The sequence below is a fragment of the Oncorhynchus keta genome, chromosome 27 (genome assembly GCF_023373465.1).
Source record: "Oncorhynchus keta strain PuntledgeMale-10-30-2019 chromosome 27, Oket_V2, whole genome shotgun sequence".
Lineage (NCBI taxonomy): Eukaryota > Metazoa > Chordata > Actinopteri > Salmoniformes > Salmonidae > Oncorhynchus > Oncorhynchus keta.
The window spans coordinates 918,152-940,015 of NC_068447.1; the positions used below are offsets into that span (position 1 = coordinate 918,152).

The window sequence follows — 21,864 nt, forward strand, 5'->3', positions numbered from 1 at the left end:
TCCCTACTGCCTCTGATCTGGAGGACTCACTAAACAGAGAACATCCCTGGTCATCCCTACTGCCTCTGATCTGGAGGACTCACTAAACAGAGAACATCCCTGGTCATCCCTACTGCCTCTGATCTGGAGGACTCACTAAACAGAGAACATCCCTGGTCATCCCTACTGCCTCTGATCTGGAGGACTCACTAAACAGAGAACATCCCTGGTCATCCCTACTGCCTCTGATCTGGAGGACTCACTAAACAGAGAACATCCCTGGTCATCCCTACTGCCTCTGATCTGGAGGACTAATATATAATAATATATGCCATTTAGCTGACGCTTTTATCCAAAGCGACTTACAGTCATGTGTGCATACATTCTACGTATGGGACTCACTAAACAGAGAACATCCCTGGTCATCCCTACTGCCTCTGATCTGGTGGACTCACTAAACAGAGAACATCCCTGGTCATCCCTACAGTCTCTGATCTGGAGGACTCACTAAGTACATGCTTCGTTTGTAAATTATATCTTAGTGTTGCAACGTGCCCCTGGCAATCCTTCAATTAAAAAACAAGAACTTCTGTATGTCTGGTTTGCTTAATATATATTTATATATATTTAATTATTTATACTTTTACTTTTGATATTCAGTACATTTTAGCAATTGCATTTACTTTAAATACTTAAATGTATTTAAAAGCAAATACTTTTAGACTTTTACTCAAGTATTATTTTACTGGGTGACTCACTTTTACTTGATTCATTTTCTTTTAAGGTATCTTTACCTTTACTCAATTATGACAATTGGGTACTTTTTCCACTACTGGTGGCTTCCATCATTCTTAAATGGCAGAAGTTTGTAACCACCAAGACTCTTCCTAGAGCTGGCCGCCCATCCAAACTTAGCAATCGGGGGAGAAGGGCCTTGGTCAGGGAGGTCACCAAGAACCCGATGATCACTCTGACAGCCATCCAGAGTTCCTCTGTGGAGATGAGAGAATCTTCCAGAAGGACAACCATCTCTGCAGCACTCACCAATCAGTCCTTTATGGTAGAGTGGCCATAGTGAAGTCACTTCTCAGTAAAAGGCATGTGACAGCCCGTTTGGAGTTTGCCAAATTAAATCAAATTGTATTTGTCACATGCGCCGAATACAACAAGTGTAGACCTTATAGTGAAATGTTTACCTACAAGCCCTTATTAACCAACAATGCAGATTTAAGAAAATACAAAAAAATGTTTTTATTAAAAAGTAGGAGATAAGAATAACAAATAAATCAAGAGAAGCAGCAAATAACAATAGTAGGGCTATATACAGGGTATTACGGTACAGAGTCTACACCGTGCTTCTACACCTGCATTGCTTGCTGTTTGGGGTTTTAGGCTGGGTTTCTGTACAGCACTTTGAGATATCAGCTGATGTACGAAGGGCTATATAAATAAAATTTGATTGATTGATTTGAGAGTCAATGTGGAGGCTATATACAGGGTATTACGGTACAGAGTCAATGTGGAGGCTATATACAGGGTATTACGGTACAGAGTCAATGTGGAGGCTATATACAGGGTATTACGGTACAGAGTCAATGTGGAGGCTATATACAGGGTATTACGGTACAGAGTCAATGTGGAGGCTATATACAGGGTATTACGGTACAGAGTCAATGTGGAGGCTATATACAGGGTATTACGGTACAGAGTCAATGTGGAGGCTATATACAGGGTATTACGGTACAGAGTCAATGTGGAGGCTATATACAGGGTATTACGGTACAGAGTCAATGTGGAGGCTATATACAGGGTATTACGGTACAGAGTCAATGTGGAGGCTATATACAGGGTATTACGGTACAGAGTCAATGTGGAGGCTATATACAGGGTATTACGGTACAGAGTCAATGTGGAGGCTATATACAGGGTATTACGGTACAGAGTCAATGTGGAGGCTATATACAGGGTATTACGGTACAGAGTCAATGTGGAGGCTATATACAGGGTATTACGGTACAGAGTCAATGTGGGGGCTATATACAGGGTATTATGGTACAGAGTCAATGTGGAGGCTATATACAGGGTATTACGGTACAGAGTCAATGTGGAGGCTATATACAGGTTATTACGGTACAGAGTCAATGTGGAGGCTATATACAGGGTATTACGGTACAGAGTCAATGTGGAGGCTATATACAGGGTATTACGGTACAGAGTCAATGTGGAGGCTATATACAGGGTATTACGGTACAGAGTCAATGTGGAGGCTATATACAGGGTATTACGGTACAGAGTCAATGTGGAGGCTATATACAGGGTATTACGGTACAGAGTCAATGTGGAGGCTATATACAGGGTTTAACGGTACAGAGTCAATGTGGAGGCTATATACAGGGTATTACAGTACAGAGTCAATGTGGAGGCTATATACAGGGTATTACGGTACAGAGCCAATATGGAGGCTATATACAGGGTATTACGGTACAGAGTCAATGTGGAGGCTATATACAGGGTATTATGGTACAGAGTCAATGTGGAGGCTACATACAGGGTATTACGGTACAGAGTCAATGTGGAGGCTATATACAGGGTATTACGGTACAGAGTCAATGTGGAGGCTATATACCGGGGGTTAACGGTACAGAGTCAATGTGGAGGCTATATACAGGGTATTACGGTACAGAGTCAATGTGGAGGCTATATACAGGGTATTACGGTACAGAGTCAATGTGGAGGCTATATACAGGTTATTACGGTACAGAGTCAATGTGGAGGCTATATACAGGGTATTACGGTACAGAGTCAATGTGGAGGCTATATACAGGGTATTATGGTACAGAGTCAATGTGGAGGCTATATACAGGGTATTACGGTACAGAGTCAATGTGGAGGCTATATACAGGGTATTACGGTACAGAGTCAATGTGGAGGCTATATTCCGGTACAGAGTCAATGGGGCTATATACTGGGGTTCCGGTACAGAGTCAATGTGGAGGCTATATACAGGGTTTAACGGTACAGAGTCAATGTGGAGGCTATATACAGGGTATTACAGTACAGAGTCAATGTGGAGGCTATATACAGGGTATTACGGTACAGAGTCAATATGGAGGCTATATACAGGGTATTATGGTACAGAGTCAATGTGGAGGCTATATACAGGGTATTATGGTACAGAGTCAATGTGGAGGCTACATAGAGTCAATGGGAGGCTATATACTGGGGGTACCGGTACAGAGTCAATGTGGAGGCTATATACAGGGTATTACGGTACAGAGTCAATGTGGAGGCTATATACAGGGTATTACGGTACAGAGTCAATGTGGAGGCTATATACTGGGGGTACCGGTACAGAGTCAATGTGGAGGCTATATACAGGGTATTACGGTACAGAGTCAATGTGGAGGCTGTATACACGGTATTACGGTACAGAGTCAATGTGGAGGCTGTATACTGGGGGTTCCGGTACAGAGTCAATGTGGAGGCTATATACTGGGGGTACCGGTACAGAGTCAATGTGGAGGCTATATACAGGGTATTACGGTACAGAGTCAATGTGGAGGCTATATACAGGGTATTATGGTACAGAGTCAATGTGGAGGCTACATACAGGGTATTACGGTACAGAGTCAATGTGGAGGCTATATACAGGGTGTTACGGTACAGAGTCAATGTGGAGGCTGTATACTGGGGGTTCCGGTACAGAGTCAATGTGGAGGCTATATACTGGGGGTACCGGTACAGAGTCAATGTGGAGGCTATATACTGGGGGTACCGGTACAGAGTCAATGTGGAGGCTATATACAGGGTATTATGGTACAGAGTCAATGTGGAGGCTACATACAGGGTATTACGGTACAGAGTCAATGTGGAGGCTATATACTGGGGGTACCGGTACAGAGTCAATGTGGAGGCTATATACTGGGGGTACCGGTACAGAGTCAATGTGGAGGCTATATACAGGGTATTATGGTACAGAGTCAATGTGGAGGCTACATACAGGGTATTCGGTACAGAGTCAATGTGGAGGCTATATACTGGGGGTACCGGTACAGAGTCAATGTCGAGGCTATATACAGGGTATTACGGTACAGAGTCAATGAGGAGGCTATATACCGGGGGTACCGGTACAGGGTCAATGTGGAGGCTATATACAGGATATTACGGTACAGAGTCAATGTGGAGGCTATATACTGGGGGTACCGGTACAGAGTCAATGTGGAGGCTATATACAGGGTATTACGGTACAGAGTCAATGTGGAGGCTATATACTGGGGGTACCGGTACAGAGTCAATGTGGAGGCAATATACAGGAGGTACCGGTACAGTCAATGTGGAGGCTATATACTGGGGGTACCGGTACAGAGTCAATGTCGAGGCTATATACAGGGTATTACGGTACAGAGTCAATGAGGAGGCTATATACTGGGGGTACCGGTACAGAGTCAATGTGGAGGCTATATACAGGGTATTACGGTACAGAGTCAATGTGGAGGCTATATACAGGGGGTACCGGTACAGAGTCTATGTGGAGGCTATTTACAGGAGGTACCGGTACAGAGTCAGTTTTTGTACTTCCGGGTTGGAGCGAGCGGTCGCATCGGCACTTCGCTCCGCAGGTAGTATAACTTTTTCATTACATTTCATTACATTTCATTATAGTACAACGGTTTGATTTGTCTAATCTTAGCAATTTCTTCTTAGCTAGCTACATAGCCGTCTTTGTATCAAAGATAATTGCATAATTATCGTATTTCTTCGTCCTAACGTAGTCTTCACTGCTATTTGCCCAGCAGCTAGCCAGCTAGCCAGCTAGCAAACGCCCACCGATTAGCAGCACTGTAGTAACTATTACACTCAACTGAACGACTTGATTAGTGTAGTGTTAGCTAGCTACATAGCTGTTTTTGCTGTCTTCGTATCCAAGATAATTGTGTAGTTTAGAGTGTGTAGTCTCAGAGTGATTATCTTAATTTACCGAGGTTAGCTAGCCAGCTATTTGTCGTCCTTAACGTAGGAGACTCTGCTAGCTAGCCAACAGCTAGCCAACAGCTAGCCGACAGCTAGCCAACGTCTACCGAATAGGACTCAACAACCCGGTCGCATTCACAGGTAGTATCACATTTTCATTTCATTTCATTACAGTACAACGGTTTGATTTGTTTAATCGTAGCTAGCTACACAGCTAGCTACATAGCCGTCTTTGTATCAAAGATAATTGTGTAGTCTAGAGCGATTTTCTAGGTTAGCTAGCCAGCTATTGTCGTTCTTTTAACGCAACGTAACGTAAACAACACTGCTAGCTAGCCAGCTAGCCCCGAATAGCAGCACTGCAGAAACTATTACACTCAACGGAACGACTTGATTAGTGTAGTGTCAACAACGCAGCCACTGCCAGCTAGCCTACTTCAGCAGTACTGTATCATTTTAATCATTTTAGTCAATAAGATTCTTGCTACGTAAGCTTAACTTTCTGAACATTCGAGACGTGTAGTCCACTTGTCATTCCAATCTCCTTTGCATTAGCGTAGCCTCTTCTGTAGCCTGTCAACTATGTGTCTGTCTATCCCTGTTCTCTCCTCTCTGCACAGACCATACAAACGCTCCACACCGCGTGGCCGCGGCCACCCTAATCTGGTGGTCCCAGCGCGCACGACCCACGTGGAGTTCCAGGTCTCCGTTAGCCTCTGGAACTGCCGATCTGCGGCCAACAAGGCAGAGTTCTTGGCACTGACGGAAACATGGATCACCACAGACAACACTGCTACTCCTACTGCTCTCTCTTCGTCCGCCCACGTGTTCTCGCACACCCCGAGAGCTTCTGGTCGGCGGGGTGGTGGCACCGGGATCCTCATCTCTCCCAAGTGGTCATTCTCTCTTTCTCCCCTTACCCATCTGTCTATCGCCTCCTTTGAATTCCATGCTGTCACAGTTACCAGCCCTTTCAAGCTTAACATCCTTATCATTTATCGCCCTCCAGGTTCCCTCGGAGAGTTCATCAATGAGCTTGATACCTTGATAAGCTCCTTTCCTGAGGACGGCTCACCTCTCACAGTGCTGGGCGACTTTAACCTCCCCACGTCTACCTTTGACTCATTCCTCTCTGCCTCCTTCTTTCCACTCCTCTCCTCTTTTGACCTCACCCTCTCACCTTCCCCCTACTCACAAGGCAGGCAATACGCTCGACCTCATCTTTACTAGATGCTGTTCTTCCACTAACCTCATTGCAACTCCTCCAAGTCTCCAACCACTACCTTGTATCCTTTTCCCTCTCGCTCTCATCCAACACCTCCCACACTGCCCCTACTCGGATGGTATCGCGCCGTCCCAACCTTCGCTCTCTCTCCCCCCGCTACTCTCTCCTCTTCCATCCTATCATCTCTTCCCTCTACTCAAACCTTCTCCAACCTATCTCCTGATTCTGCCTCCTCAACCCTCCTCTCCTCCCTTTCTGCATCCTTTGACTCTCTATGTCCCCTATCCTCCAGGCCGGCTCGGTCCTCCCTCCCGCTCCGTGGCTCGACGACTCATTGCGAGCTCACAGAACAGGGCTCCGGGCAGCCGAGCGGAAATGGAGGAAAACTCGCCTCCCTGCGGACCTGGCATCCTTTCACTCCCTCCTCTCTACATTTTCCTCCTCTGTCTCTGCTGCTCAAGCCATTTTCTACCACTCTAAATTCCAAGCATCTGCCTCTAACCCTAGGAAGCTCTTTGCCACCTTCTCCTCCCTCCTGAATCCTCCTCCCCTCCCCCTCCTCCCTCTCTGCAGATGACTTCGTCAACCATTTTGAAAAGAAGGTCGACGACATCCGATCCTCGTTTGCTAAGTCAAACGGCACCGCTGGTTCTGCTCACACTGCCCTACCCTGTGCTCTGACCTCTTTCTCCCTCTCTCTCAGATGAAATCTCGCGTCTTGTGACGGCCGGCCACCCAACAACCTGCCCGCTTGACCCTATCCCCTCCTCTCTTCTCCAGACCATTTCCGGAGACCTTCTCCCTTACCTCACCTCGCTCATCAACTCATCCCTGACCGCTGGCTACGTCCCTTCCGTCTTCAAGAGAGCGAGAGTTGCACCCCTTCTGAAAAAACCTACACTCGATCCCTCCGATGTCAAAAACTACAGACCAGTATCCCTTCTTTCTTTTCTCCACAAAACTCTTGAACGTGCCGTCCTTGGCCAGCTCTCCCGCTATCTCTCTCTGAATGACCTTCTTGATCCAAATCAGTCAGGTTTCAAGACTAGTCATTCAACTGAGACTGCTCTTCTCTGTATCACGGAGGTGCTCCGCACTGCTAAAGCTAACTCTCTCTCCTCTGCTCTCATCCTTCTAGACCTATCGGCTGCCTTCGATACTGTGAACCATCAGATCCTCCTCTCCACCCTCTCCGAGTTGGGCATCTCCGGCGCGGCCCACGCTTGGATTGCGTCCTACCTGACAGGTCGCTCCTACCAGGTGGCGTGGCGAGAATCTGTCTCCTCACCACGCGCTCTCACCACTGGTGTCCCCCAGGGCTCTGTTCTAGGCCCTCTCCTATTCTCGCTATACACCAAGTCACTTGGCTCTGTCATAACCTCACATGGTCTCTCCTATCATTGCTATGCAGACGACACACAATTAATCTTCTCCTTTCCCCTTCTGATGACCAGGTGGCGAATCGCATCTCTGCATGTCTGGCAGACATATCAGTGTGGATGACGGATCACCACCTCAAGCTGAACCTTGGCAAGACGGAGCTGCTCTTCCTCCCGGGGAAGGACTCCCCGTTCCATGATCTCGCCATCACGGTTGACAACTCCATTGTGTCCTCCTCCCAGAGCACTAAGAACCTTGGCGTGATCCTGGACAACACCCTGTCGTTCTCAACTAACATCAAGGCGGTGGCCCGTTCCTGTATGTTCATGCTCTACAACATCCGCAGAGTACGACCCTGCCTCACACAGGAAGCGGCGCAGGTCCTAATCCAGGCACTTGTCATCTCCCGTCTGGATTACTGCAACTCACTGTTGGCTAGGCTCCCTGCCTGTGCCATTAAACCCCTACAACTCATCCAGAACGCCGCAGCCCGTCTGGTGTTCAACCTTCCCAAGTTCTCTCACGTCACCCCGCTCCTCCGCTCTCTCCACTGGCTTCCAGTTGAAGCTCGCATCCGCTACAAGACCATGGTGCTTGCCTACGGAGCTGTGAGGGGAACGGCACCTCAGTACCTCCAGGCTCTGATCAGGCCCTACACCCAAACAAGGGCACTGCGTTCATCCACCTCTGGCCTGCTCGCCTCCCTACCACTGAGGAAGTACAGTTCCCGCTCAGCCCAGTCAAAACTGTTCGCTGCTCTGGCCCCCCAATGGTGGAACAAACTCCCTCACGACGCCAGGACAGCGGAGTCAATCACCACCTTCCGGAGACACCTGAAACCCCACCTCTTTAAGGAATACCTAGGATAGGATAAGTAATCCTTCTCACCCCCCCCCCCTTTAAGATCTAGATGCACTATTGTAAAGTGACTGTTCTACTGGATGTCATAAGGTGAATGCACCAATTTGTAAGTCGCTCTGGATAAGAGCGTCTGCTAAATGACTTAAATGTAATGTAAATGATATTGTGCGGAGGTACAGGTTAGGGCAACGGTGTCGAGGTAATTGCGGTAATTTATACACGTAGATCGAGTTATTTAAAGTGACCATGCATAGACAATAACAGACAGTAGCAGCAGCGTAGAAGGGGGGGGGGGGGTCAATGCAAACAGTCTGGGTAGCCATTTGATTAACTGTGTAGGAGTCTTATGGTTGGAGGTAGAAGCTTTTTAGAAAGCCTCTTGGTCGTAGACTTGGAGCTCCGGTACAGCTTGCCATGCGGTAGCAGAGAGAACAGTTTATGACTAGGGTGGCTGGAGTCTTTGACGATTTTTAGGGCCTTCCTCTGATACCGCCTGGTATAAAGGTCCTGGATGGCAAGAAGCTTGGCCCCGGTGATGGCCGTTTGAACTACCCTCTGTAGTGCCTTGCGTTCGGAGGTCGAGCAGTTGCCATACCAGGCAGTGATGCAACCAGTTAGGATGCTCTCGATGGTGCAGCTGTAAAATCTTTTTAGGATCTGGGGACCCATGCCAAGTCTTTTCAGTCTCTTGAGGGGGAATAGGCTTTGTCATTCCCTCTTTACAACTGTCTTGGTGTGCTTGGACCGTTCTAGTTTGTTGATATGGCGCCAAGGAACTTGAAGCTCTCAACCTGCTCCACTACAGCCCCGTCGATGAGAATGGGGGTGTGCTCAGTCCTCCTTTTCCTGTTGTTCACAATCATCTCCATTGTCTTGAGCACATTGAGGGAGAGTTTGTTGTCCTGCCAGGTTTCTGACCTCCTCCCAATAGGCTGTCTCATCGTTGTCGGTGATCAGGCCTACCACTGTTGTGTCGTCAACAAACTTAATGATGGTGTTGGAGTCGTGCCTGGCCGTGCAGTCATGAGTGAACATGGAGTACAGGAGGGGACTGTGCATGCACCCCTGAGGGGCCCCCGTGTTGAGGATCATTGTGGCGGATGTGTTGTTACCAACCCTTACCACCTGGGGGCGGCCTGTCAGGAAGTCCTGGATACAGTTGCAGAGGGAGGTGTTAAGTCCCAGGGTCCTTAGCTTAGTGATGAGCTTTGAGGGCACTATGGTGTTGAACACTGAGCTATAGTCAATGAATAGCATTCTCACATAGGTGTTCCTTTTGTCCAGGTAGTAAAGGGCAGTGTGGAGTGCAATAGAGATTGCAACAGCTGTGGATCTGTTGGTGCAGTATGCAAATTGGAGTGGGTCTATGGTTTCTGGGATAATGGTGTTGATGTGAGCCATGACCAGCCTTTCAAAGCATTTCATGGCTACAGACGTGAGTGCTACGGTTGGTAGTTATTTAGACAGGTTACGTTCTTGGCCACAAGGACTATGGTGGCCTGCTTGAAACATGAAGGTATTACAGACTGGGTCAGGGAGAGGTTGAAAATGTCAGTTAAGACACTTGACATTTGGTCAGCGCATGCTCACAGTACATGTCCTGGTAATCCTTCTGGCACTACAACCTTGTGAATGTTGACCTGTTTAAAGGTCTTACTCACATCGGCTGCGGAGAGTGTGATCACACAGTCTTCCGGAGCAGCTGATGCTCTCATGCATGTTTCAGTGTTACTTGCCTCGAAGCGAGCATAGAAGTAATTTAGCTCTTCTGGTAGGCTCGTGTCACTGGGCAGCTCTCGGCTGTGCTTCCCTTTGTAGTCTGTAATTGCCAACGATTCAATCTTAGTCCTCTATTGACGCTTTGCCTGTTTGAAGGTTTGTCATGAGGGCATAGCGGGATTTCTTATAAGCTTCCGGATTAGAGTCCTGCTCCTTGAAAGCAGCAGCTCTCCCTTTTAGCTCGGTGTGAATGTTTCCTGTAATCCATTGCTTCTGGTTGGTGTGTACGTATAGTCACTGTGGGGACGACGTCATCGATGCACTTATTGATGAAGCCAGTGACTGATGTGGTGTACTCCTCAATGCCATCAGAATATTCCAGTCTGTGATAGCAAAACAGTCCTGTAGTTTAGCATCTGCTTCATCTGACCACTCTTTTATAGACTGAGTCACTGGTGCTTCCTGCTTTAATTTTTGGTTGTAAACAGGAATTAGGAGGATAAAATTCTGGTCAGATTTGCCAAATGGAGGGCGAGGGAGAGCTTTGTACGCGTCTCTGTGTGTGGAGTAAAGATTGTCTAGAATTGTTTTCCCTTTGGTTGCACATTTAACATGCTGATAGATATTAGGTAAAACTGATTTAAGTTTCCCTGCATTAAATTCCCCGGCCACTAGGAGCGCTGCCTCTGGGTGAGCATTTCCTGTTTGCTTATGGCGGTATACAGCTCATTGAGTGCAGTTTTAGAGCCAGCTTCTGTCTGTGGTGGTATGTAGACAGCTACGAAAAATACAGATGAAAACTCTCTAGGTATAGTGTGGTCTACAGCTTATCATTAGATACTCTACCTCAGGCGGACAAAACCTTGAGTCTTGCTTAGCTACAGTGCACGACCCTAAGCACAAAGCAAAGACAATACAGGGGTGTCTTCAGGACAAGTCTCTGAATGTCCTTGATTTGCCCAGTCAGAGCCCAGAGTCGAACCCGATCTAACATCTCTGGAGAGATGCTCCCTATCCAACTTTTAAAAAAAATGTTTTTAATTTTAAAATGTTATTTCACCTTTATTTAACCAGGTAGGGAAGTTGAGAACAAGTTCTCATTTGCAACTGCGACCTGGCCAAGAATAAAGCAAAGCAGTGTGAACAGAGAGTTACAACACAGAGTTACACATGGAATAAACAATTAACCTGACAGAGCTTGAGAGGATCTGCAGAGAAGAATGGGAGAAACTCCCCATCCAACCTGACAGAGCATGAGAGGATCTGCAGAGAAGAATGGGAGAAACTCCCCATCCAACCTGACAGAGCATGAGAGGATCTGCAGAGAAGAATGGGAGAAACTCCCCATCCAACCTGACAGAGCTGGAGAGGATCTGCAGAGAAGAATGGGAGAAACTCCCATTCAACCTGACAGAGCATGAGAGGATCTGCAGAGAAGAATGGGAGAAACTCCCCATCCAACCTGACAGAGCTGGAGAGGATCTGCAGAGAAGAATGGGAGAAACTCCCCATCCAACCTGACAGAGCTGGAGAGGATCTGCAGAGAAGAATGGGAGAAACTCCCCATCCAACCTGACAGAGCTGGAGAGGATCTGCAGAGAAGAATGGGAGAAACTCCCCATCCAACCTGACAGAGCTGGAGAGGATCTGCAGAGAAGAATGGGAGAAACTCCCCATCCAACCTGACAGAGCTGGAGAGGATCTGCAGAGAAGAATGGGAGAAACTCCCCATCCAACCTGACAGAGCTGACAGAGAAGAATGGGAGAAACTCCCCATCCAACCTGACAGAGCTGGAGAGGATCTGCAGAGAAGAATGGGAGAAACTCCCCATCCAACCTGACAGAGCTGGAGAGGATCTGCAGAGAAGAATGGGAGAAACTCCCATCCAACCTGACAGAGCTGAGAGGATCTGCAGAAAGAATGGGAGAAACTCCCCATCCAACCTGACAGAGCTGGAGAGGATCTGCAGAGAAGAATGGGAGAAACTCCCCATCCAACCTGACAGAGCTGGAGAGGATCTGCAGAGAAGAATGGGAGAAACTCCCATCCAACCTGACAGAGCTTGAGAGGATCTGCAGAGAAGAATGGGAGAAACTCCCCATCCAACCTGACAGAGCATGAGAGGATCTGCAGAGAAGAATGGGAGAAACTCCCCATTCAACCTGACAGAGCTGGAGAGGATCTGCAGAGAAGAATGGGAGATACTCCCCAAATACAGATGTGATATTTCAGCTTTTTATAAAAAACTGTTTTTGCTTTGTCATTATTGGGTACTGTGTGTAGATTAATGAGGGGAAAAAACTATTTAATCAATTTTAGTTTAAGGCTGTAAAGTAACAAAATGTGGAAGAAGTCAAGGGGGTCTGAATACCTTCTGAATGCACTATATATCTGGTATATAAATATATAACTGATATACGTACAGCTGATATACAGTAACAGTCAAAAGCTGCCATCAAGGCAAAGGTTGGCTACTTTGAATAATCTAAAATTATAAATATATTTAGATTTTTTTTTACACTTTTTTGGTTACTTCATGATTCCATATGTGTTATTTCATAGTTTTGATGTCTTCACAATAATTCTGTAGAACATGTAGATAAAGAAAATCCCTTGAATGGGTGTGTCCAAACTTTTGACTGGTACTGTACATATTGTTAATAAATTGATATACATACAGCTGGTATGTACAGCTGATATACAGTACCAGTCAACAATGGTGACACTGTCTGTGATTTATTTAGAATTCAAAGCACACTTAACCAGCATGTCTACCACAGCATTCTGCAGTAATACGCCATCCCATCTGGTTTGCGCTTAGTGGGACTATCACTTGTTTTTCAACAGGACAATGACCAAGGCTGTGTAAGGGCTATTTGACCAAGATGGAGAGTGATGGAGTGATGCATCAGATGACGTGTCCTCCACAAATCACCCGACCTCAACCCAATTGAGATGTTTTGGGATGAGTTGGACAGCAGAGTGAAGGATAATGTGTGAACTCTTTCAAGACGGTTGGAAAAGCATTCCAGGTGAAGCTGGTTGACAGAATGCCAAGAGTGTGCAAAGTTGTTATCAAGGCAAAGGGTGGCTACTTTGGAAAATTATAAATTGTAAATATATTTAGATTTGTAAAAGAAGAAAAAGTAAAAGGGTCACTACGTGATTCAATTTGTGTTATTTAATAGTTTCTATGTCTTCACTATTATTCTACAATGTAGAAAATAGTAACGAAATAAAGAAAAACCCTTGAATGAGTAGGTGTGTCCAAACCTTTGACTGGCACTGTAAATATAACTGATCTACAAACAGCTGATAAATAAATATATAGCTGATATCCATTACTGATTTATACTGAGTATACAAAACATTAAGTACACCTTCCTAATATTGAGTTGCACACCTTTTTTTGCCCTTAGAACAGCCTCCATTTGTCGGGGCGTGGACAAGGTGTGGAAAGCTTTCCACAGGGGTTCTGGCCCACGTGGACTCCAATGCTTCCCACAGTTGCGTCAAGTTGACCGAGCTAACCGGGCTATCTGCATTGTGTCCCACCCCCCACCACCCCCTCTTTTACGCTACTGCTACTCTCTGCTACTTTTATAGCCTCGCTACTGTATATAGCCTGTCATTTTACTGTTCTTTACCTACCTATTGTTCACCTAATACCTTATTTGCACTCTTGGTTAGAGCCTGTAAGTAAGCATTTCACTGTAAGTTTGTATTCGGCGCACGTGACAAATAAACTAAATAGATTTGATGTCCTTTGGGTGGTGGACCATTCTTGATACACACAGGAAACTGTTGAGTGTGAAAAACCCAGCAGCATTGCAGTTCTTGACCCACATACACGATCCATGTCTCAATTTTCTCAAGGTTTAAAAAACCTCCTTTAACCTGTCTCCTCCCATTCATCTACACGGAATGAAATGGACTTAACAGGTGATTGAGGGATCGTAGCTTTTCATCTGGATTCACCATGGAAAGAGAAGGTGTTGTTTTGTTCACTCAGTATAGCTGTTATGTAGTCTACTGTGTGACACTTCCTTCCTCTATATCTCTGTCTATCTCTCACTCTCTGATCTCACACACACACAAACACACTATGACAGAAGCACCAACCTACCCGGACAGCGTGATCACAGGGGTAAATAAATAAATAAATAATAATAATAATAATAAATAAAATACATTAAATAACTGTTTAACCTCCTAAAAAACATCTCTCTCCTTCCATCATAAGACATCATCGCACGCACGCACGCACGCACGCACATACACACACACACACACACACAGATATGCACCTACATGTACACACATATGTATTCATACGCACACACAAACATGCATAGGCTACACACCACTGACTCACTGTACAGGCCGAGCTCAAGGACACCGAGACGGAGGCAGAATCCCGTTAATGCGCCTGGAAGCAGAGAATCTACTAAAGTAACAGAGCTGATTCCGTTATCGCTTGGTCCATATGTTGATATTGATCATGATGATGAATATTGTCCCCTTGAAGATCCGCTCTGTCTGTCTGATTGATCTCGCTCAGCAGCGGGGCGCAGAGAGACAAGACGCAGAGGTGATGTGCTTCCTAGGCAGGCAGGGGGGGTGAGAAGGACCACGGGGATCGGTAGCACCCTCAGGTAACGGTTATCAGTCTACCGGGTTCTGCTCGCAGTGTTTATAGTCCTAAAGATAGACAGAGATAGAGAACTACGAGGGCGCTAGGAGAAGCTGATGATGATGCGACATTCCGGGGTTGAACTGAGACCTCTGCACGCACTCGGAGGCATGCAGCGTCTGCAAGAGGAAGGAGAGGAGGGCGGAAGAGAGAAAATGGGGAGGAGAGAGGAGAAAAGGGAGGAGGGAGGAAGAGAGATAGAATGGGGAAGAGGGAGGAGGAAAGGGAGGAGGGAGGAAGAGAGAGAGAATGGGGAGGAGAGAGGAGGAAAGGGAGGAGGGAGGAAGAGAGAAAGAATGGGGAGGAGAGAGGAGAAAGGGAGGAGGGAGGAAGAGAGAGAGAATGGGGAGGAGAGAGGAGAAAGGGAGGAGGGAGGAAGAGAGAGAGAATGGGGAGGAGAGGGGAGGAAAGGGAGGAGGGAGGAAGAGAGAGAGAATGGGGAGGAGAGAGGAGGAAAGGGAGGAGGGAGGAAGAGAGAGAGAATGGGGAAGAGGGAGGAGGAAAGGGAGGAGGGAGGAAGAGAGAGAGAATGGGGAGGAGAGAGGAGGAAAGGGAGGAGGGAGGAAGAGAGAAAAGGAAGGGAGGAGATAAAGAGAGTCCAAATAAACTTACACTGGACAAAAATATAAACGCAACATGTAAAGTGTTTCACAAGAAATAAAACATTACAGAATTGTTCCATACAGGCAAAAAAAATATTTATTGCACATTTTGTGCACAAATTAGTTTACATCCCTGTTAGTGAGTATTTCTCCTTTTGCCAAGATAATCCATCCAGCTGACAGGTGTGGCATATCAAGAAGCTGATTAAACAGCATGATCATTACACAGGTGTACCTTGTGCAGGAGGCAAAAAAAAGGCGACTCCCAAATGTGCAAAATGCCACAGATATCTCATGTTTTGAAGGACTGTGCAATTGGTATGCTGACTGCAGGAATGTCCACCAGAACTCTTGTCAGGGTATTTAAAAAAAAAATGTCTACCATAAGCCGCCTCCAATGTCGTTTTAGAGAATTTGGCAGTTCGTCCAACTGGCCTCAGTAAAATGACACCGACAGATAGGGCAGCCATGCTTCTAGCTGCTAAGAAAAACATTTTCGTGTTCTTTCGTACAACCGGGAAGAACTTTTGGATATCAGAGCGGCGGTATCTCACCAGCAGCAACAGACAGACTTTCCTGAATTATTATTACTCGCTAATGTTCAGTCTCTGGATAATAAAGTTGACGAGCTCAGGGCGAGGATCTCCTTCCAGAGAGACATCAAGTATTGTAACATAGTCTGTTTCACGGAAACGTCTCTCTCGGGAAATACTGTTTTAGTCCGTACAGCCAGTTGGGTTCTCAGTTTATCGCGCAGACAGGAATAAATATCTGTCACGTTCTGACCTTTATTTCCTTTGTTTTGTCATTATTTAGTATGGTCAGGGCGTGAGTTGGGATGGGCAGTCTATGTTTGTTTTTCTATGATTTGGGGATTTCTATGTTTCGGTATGGTATGGTTCTCAATCAGAGGCAGGTGTCATTAGTTGTCTCTGATTGAGAATCATACTTATGTACCTGGGTTTCACTGTGTGTTTGTGGGTGTTTGTTTCCGTGTCTGTTTTTCACCACACAGTACTGTTTTGGGTTTCGTTCATTCCACGTTTATTGTTTTTGTATTCAGTTGTTCATGTGTAGTATTTCTTATTAAAAGAACCATGGACACTTACCACGCTGCATATTGGTCCTCCAATCCTTTTCGCCTCTCCTCTTAACATACAGAAACTGAAGTAATTTTGTTCACTCCAACCTAGAATACCTCACAATCAAATGCCAACCGTATTACCTCCCAAGAGAATTCTCTTCCTTTATAGTCACAGCCGTGTATATTCCCCCTCAATTCGACACCACAACGGCCTTTAAAAACAATTTTCTATGGACTTTATGCGAACTGGAAACCACATATCCTGAGGATGCATTTATTGTAGCTGGGGATTTTAACAAATTTGAGGAAAATGTTACTGAAGTTCTATCAACACACTGACTGTAGTACTCGAGCTGCTAAAACACTTGACCACTGCTACTCCAACTTTCTGGATGCCTACAAGGCCCACCCGCCCTCCCTTCGGCAAATCTGATAACCACTCTATTTTCCTCCACCCTTCCTATAGGCAGAAACTCAAACGTGAAGTGCCCATGCTAAGGACCATTCAACGTTGGTCTGACCAATCAGAATGCACACTTCAAGATTGTTTCGATCACGTGGACTGGGATATGTTCCGGGAATCCTCTGAGAATAATATTGAACCATTGCATTTAACCATGTCAAGGTGACTGGAGATATGGCCGAATATTAACATTTAAACGTGTTAACCCTCACAAGGCTGCCGTCCCAGATGGCATCCCTAACTGCACACTGCCCACTGCCCTATCCCATCTGGACAAGAGGAATACCTATGTAATAATGCCGTTCATGGACTACAGCTCAGCATTCAACACCTAGTACCCTCTAAGCTCATCATTAAGCTTGAGGCCCTGGGTTTGAACCCCACCTTGTGCAACCCGGGTCCTGGACTTCCTGAAGGGCCGCACCCAGGTGGTGAAGGTAGAAATCAACATCTACACTTCACTGATCCTCAACACAGGGACCCCACAAGGGTGCATGCTCAGCCCCCTCCTTTACTTCCTGTTCACCAATGACTGCATGGCCACGCATGCCTCCAACTCAATCTTCAAGTTTGCAGACGACACAACAGTAGTAGGCTTGATAACCAACAATGATGAGACATCCTACAGGGAGGAGCTGACGGTCCTGGGAGTGTGATGCCAGGAAAATAACCTCTCACTCAACATCTACACAACAAAGGAGATGATCGTGGACTTCGGGAAGAGGGAGCACGCCCATATCCACATCGATGGAACAAGACTGCAGTGGAGAAGGTGGAAAGCTTCAAGTTCCTAATTGTTTTTTTAGTAAATGTTCCTGTTCATAACTGTGCACTCTCCTCAAACAATAGCATGGTATTATTTTACTCTAATAGCTACTGTAAATTGGACAGTGCAGTTAGATTAACAAGACTTTAAGCTTTCTGCCAATATCAGATATGTCTATGTCCTGGGAAATGTTCTTGTTACTTACAACCTCATGCTAATTGCATTAGCCTACGTTAGCTCAACGTCCCGCAGGGGACCCACCAACAACGAAGATGTTTTTAAATAGCCATCACTAGCAACTTAGAGGCTGCTGCCCTATAAACATAGACTTGAAATCACTGTCCACTTTAATAATGGAACACTATTCACTTTAATAATGTTTACATATTTTGCTTTACTCATCTCATATGTATATACTGTATTCTATTCTACTGTTTTTTTAGTCTATGCATTACTCATCTCATATGTACATACTGTATTCTATTCTATTGTTTTTTAGTCTGTTCGCCCCGACATCGCTCATCCAAATATTTATATATTCTTAATTTAATTCCTTTAGATTGTGTGTATTGTGTGTATTGTTGTGAAATTGTTAGATATATTGTGTGTATTGTGTGTATTGTTGTGAAATTGTTAGATATTATATTACTGACATTGTTGGAGCTAGAAACACAAGCATTTCGCTACACCCGCAATAACATCTGCTAAACACGTGACCAATACAATTTGATTTGACAACCACAGACCACATGTAACAACGCTCAGGGATCATCTGAGACCATCTTCGGGAAGCTCATCTGTGTGCTCGTCGTCCTCACAAGGGTCTTGACCTGACTGCAGTTCGGCGTCGTAACCGACTTCAGTGGGAAAATGCTCACCTTCGACGGCCACTGGCACGCTGGAGAAGTGTTTCTCTTCACGGATGTATCATCCAACAGTACCGGGCAGATGGCAGACAGTGTGTATGGCGTTGAGCGGGCGAGCGGTTTGCTGATGTCAACGTTGTGAACAGAGTGCCCCTTGGTGCCGGTGGGGTTATGGTATGGGGGCAGGCATAAGCTACGGACACAATTGCATTTTATCGATGGCAATTTGAATGTACAGAGAAACTGTGACGAGATCCTGAGGCCCATTGTTGTGCCATTCATCTGTTGCCATCTCATGTTTCAGCATGATAATTCACAGCCCCATGTCACAGGGATCTGTACACAATTCCTGGAAGCTGAAAACGTCCCAGTTCTTCCATGACCTGCATACTCACCAGACATGTCATCCACTTGTTGTTGATTCTTCACAAAAAAAAATAGTTTTATATCTTTATGTTTGAAGCCTGAAATGTGGCAAAAGGTCGCAAAGTTCAAGGGGGGCGAATACTTTCGCAAGGCACTGTATATGACAATACCTCCTCCTCTACCCACTCTGTTTGCTCTGTAGACATTATACCCAGCTAACAGAACATCTGAGTCTGGAACATCTGAGTCTACCTCTACCCAACCCACTCGTTCTGTTAGCTGGGTATAATGTCTACAGACAGAGTGGGTTGGGTAGAGATGTTCCAGACTCAGATGTTCTGTTAGCTGGGTATAATGACAGACAATCTGAGTCTACTCAGATGTTCATGTATACCTGGGTATAACAGAACATCTGAGTCTGGAACAGAGACACACAGACAGGATTCAGATATGATCAAGTATCAAGGTAAGGCCCAAGTGCAGACTGTGTGAAGTAACAATGTTTATTGTAACAGGGGCAGGCAAATGACAAGGCAGGCAGGGCGGGTACAGGGTCAGCACAGGCAGAGTGGTCAGGCGGGCGGGTACAGGCTCAGGGACAGGCAGAATGGTCAGGCGGGCGGGTACAGGCTCAGGGTCAGAGACAGGCAGAGTGGTCAGGCAGGCGGGTACAGGCTCAGGACAGGCAAGGGTCAAAACCCAGAGGATGAGAAAAAGAGAGGCTGGGAAAAGACAGGAGCTGACAGGACAAACGCTGGTAAGCTTGACGAACAAGACGAACTGGCACAGACATAAGTGGGGAAGATGGGTGACACCTGGAGGGGGGTGGAGACAAGCACAAGGACAGGTGAAACAGATCAGGGTGTAACACCTGGAGGGGGTGGAGACAAGCACAAGGACAGGTGAAACAGATCAGGTGTAACACCTGTTTATTGGGGGGACAAGCAAAGGACAGGTGAAACAGATCAGGGTCAGTAACACCTGGAGGGGGTGGGTACAAGCACAAGGACAGGTGAAACAGATCAGGCGTGTAACACCTGGAGGGTGGAGACAGGCAAGCACAAGGACAGGTGAAACAGATCAGGGTGTAACACCTGGAGGGGATGAGACAAACAAGGACAGGTGAAACAGATCAGGGTGACAACACCTGGTAAGCTTGGAGACAAGCACAAGGACAGAAACAGATCAGGGTGTACACCTGGAGGGGGGTGGAGACAAGCACAAGGACAGGTGAAACAGATCAGGGTGTAACACCTGGAGGGGGTGGAGACAAGCACAAGGACAGGTGAAACAGATCAGGGTGTAACACCTGGAGGGGGGTGGAGACAAGCACAAGGACAGGTGAAACAGATCAGGGTGTAACACCTGGAGGGGGGTGGAGACAAGCACAAGGACAGGTGAAACAGATCAGGGTGTAACACCTGGAGGGGGTGGAGACAAGCACAAGGACAGGTGAAACAGATCAGGGTGTAACACCTGGAGGGGGTGGAGACAAGCACAAGGACAGGTGAAACAGATCAGGGTGTAACACCTGGAGGGGGTGGAGACAAGCACAAGGACAGGTGAAACAGATCAGGGTGTAACACCTGGAGGGGGGGGAGACAAGCACAAGGACAGGTGAAACAGATCAGGGTGTAACACCTGGAGGGGGTGGAGACAAGCACAAGGACAGGTGAAACAGATCAGGGTGTAACACCTGGAGGGGGTGGAGACAAGCACAAGGACAGGTGAAACAGATCAGGGTGTAACACCTGGAGGGGGTGGAGACAAGCACAAGGACAGGTGAAACAGATCAGGGTGTAACACCTGGAGGGGGTGGAGACAAGCACAAGGACAGGTAAAACAGATCAGGGTGTAACACCTGGAGGGGGGTGGAGACAAGCACAAGGACAGGTGAAACAGATCAGGGTGTAACACCTGGAGGGGGGTGGAGACAAGCACAAGGACAGGTGAAACAGATCAGGGTGTAACACCTGGAGGGGGTGGAGACAAGCACAAGGACAGGTGAAACAGATCAGGGTGTAACAGTTATAATCAGGATGTCAGCATGTGATTATGAAACCACTATGTCAATCAAATCTAACTTCTGGATCCAGCTTCTAACATTCAAATGAATAATTCCAAGGCCACGAGACGGGACCTGAATTAATGTTTACCTGATTTAAGTACAGTATGATTCAGTGATTTAAAATCCTTTTTAAGTTGCTCAGATTCCTGTAGTTTAATATCATTTGACCCTTCATGGACAGTGTTGGCTGAAGCAGTCGGGTGTTCACTAATGAGTAGCGGGATCATACAGTCAATGTCCTGGATGATCTCTGCTTTGCTAATAGAAACATGTTGGGATCATAGATGAGCCCACAATAAGGACAGTGTGACTGATGCTTGGTAAATGTTTTAAGTTGCGTCTCTCTTGAGTTATTTTCATCCTAGAATGTTGTCTGTGGCTGGTTGTAGGGCTGTTTCGTTGTAAATTCTTTAGATGGCAGGGGGTCCCCTTGTTTCCGGGCAGATTGTAAGCTGTTTCGTTGTAAATTGTTTAGATGGCAGGGGGTCCCCTTGTTTCCGGGCAGATTGTAAGCTGTTTCGTTGTAAATTGTTTAGATGGCAGGGGGTCCCCTTGTTTCCGGGCAGATTGTAAGCTGTTTCGTTGTAAATTGTTTAGATGGCAGGGGGTCCCCTTGTTTCCGGGCAGATTGTAAGCTGTTTCGTTGTAAATTCTTTAGATGGCAGGGGGTCCCCTTGTTTCCGGGCAGAGTTGTTTGTTCCTTTGGGGCCAACGACAGAGACCTCCGACTCTTCCAAAATACGGTATCTGTTTCCCAGTTCCAAGGCATCACTTTAGCAAAACAGTCCTGTAGCGTAGCATCAGTGTCATCTGACCACGT

The 21,864-nt window shown here is 46.4% G+C and overlaps 1 protein-coding gene and 2 long non-coding RNA genes across 17 annotated transcripts in view; 1 reads left to right on the top strand and 2 right to left on the bottom strand.

Moving 5' to 3' along the window:
- Positions 1 to 15,041, bottom strand: part of LOC118374750 (plasma membrane calcium-transporting ATPase 3-like) — a 189,391-nt gene extending 174,350 nt beyond the window's left edge. Inside the window, exon 1 of one of the 2 annotated variants that reach the window (XM_052481242.1) lies at positions 14,501 to 15,040. The gene's annotated coding sequence lies outside the window, so the exon portion shown is untranslated. Of the gene's footprint in view, positions 1 to 14,500 lie in introns of both variants that reach the window. The other variant, XM_052481241.1, reaches the window with a different exon arrangement.
- Positions 15,042 to 19,465: 4,424 nt separating this feature from the next.
- The window catches only part of LOC127912322 (uncharacterized), a 3,187-nt gene continuing 788 nt past the window's right edge, over positions 19,466 to 21,864 (bottom strand). The window contains exons 1-3 of one of the 4 annotated variants that reach the window (XR_008081784.1): positions 20,838 to 21,864; positions 20,175 to 20,507; positions 19,466 to 19,847 (exon numbers count right to left, since the gene is read on the bottom strand). The exon at positions 20,838 to 21,864 is cut by the window's right edge and continues 788 nt beyond it. This is a non-coding gene — a long non-coding RNA (uncharacterized LOC127912322). Of the gene's footprint in view, positions 19,848 to 20,030; positions 20,071 to 20,174; positions 20,563 to 20,837 lie in introns of those variants that run through there. The other 3 variants (XR_008081785.1, XR_008081783.1, XR_008081786.1) reach the window with 3 other exon arrangements.
- Positions 19,735 to 21,003, top strand: LOC127912323 (uncharacterized). 11 transcript variants are annotated; one of them, XR_008081787.1, is made up of 5 exons: positions 19,735 to 19,878; positions 20,207 to 20,317; positions 20,429 to 20,538; positions 20,594 to 20,813; positions 20,870 to 21,003. It is a non-coding gene; the product is annotated as an uncharacterized LOC127912323 (long non-coding RNA). The 11 variants fall into 11 exon arrangements; XR_008081793.1 differs by having other exon boundaries at positions 20,429 to 20,483; XR_008081794.1 differs by having other exon boundaries at positions 20,484 to 20,538.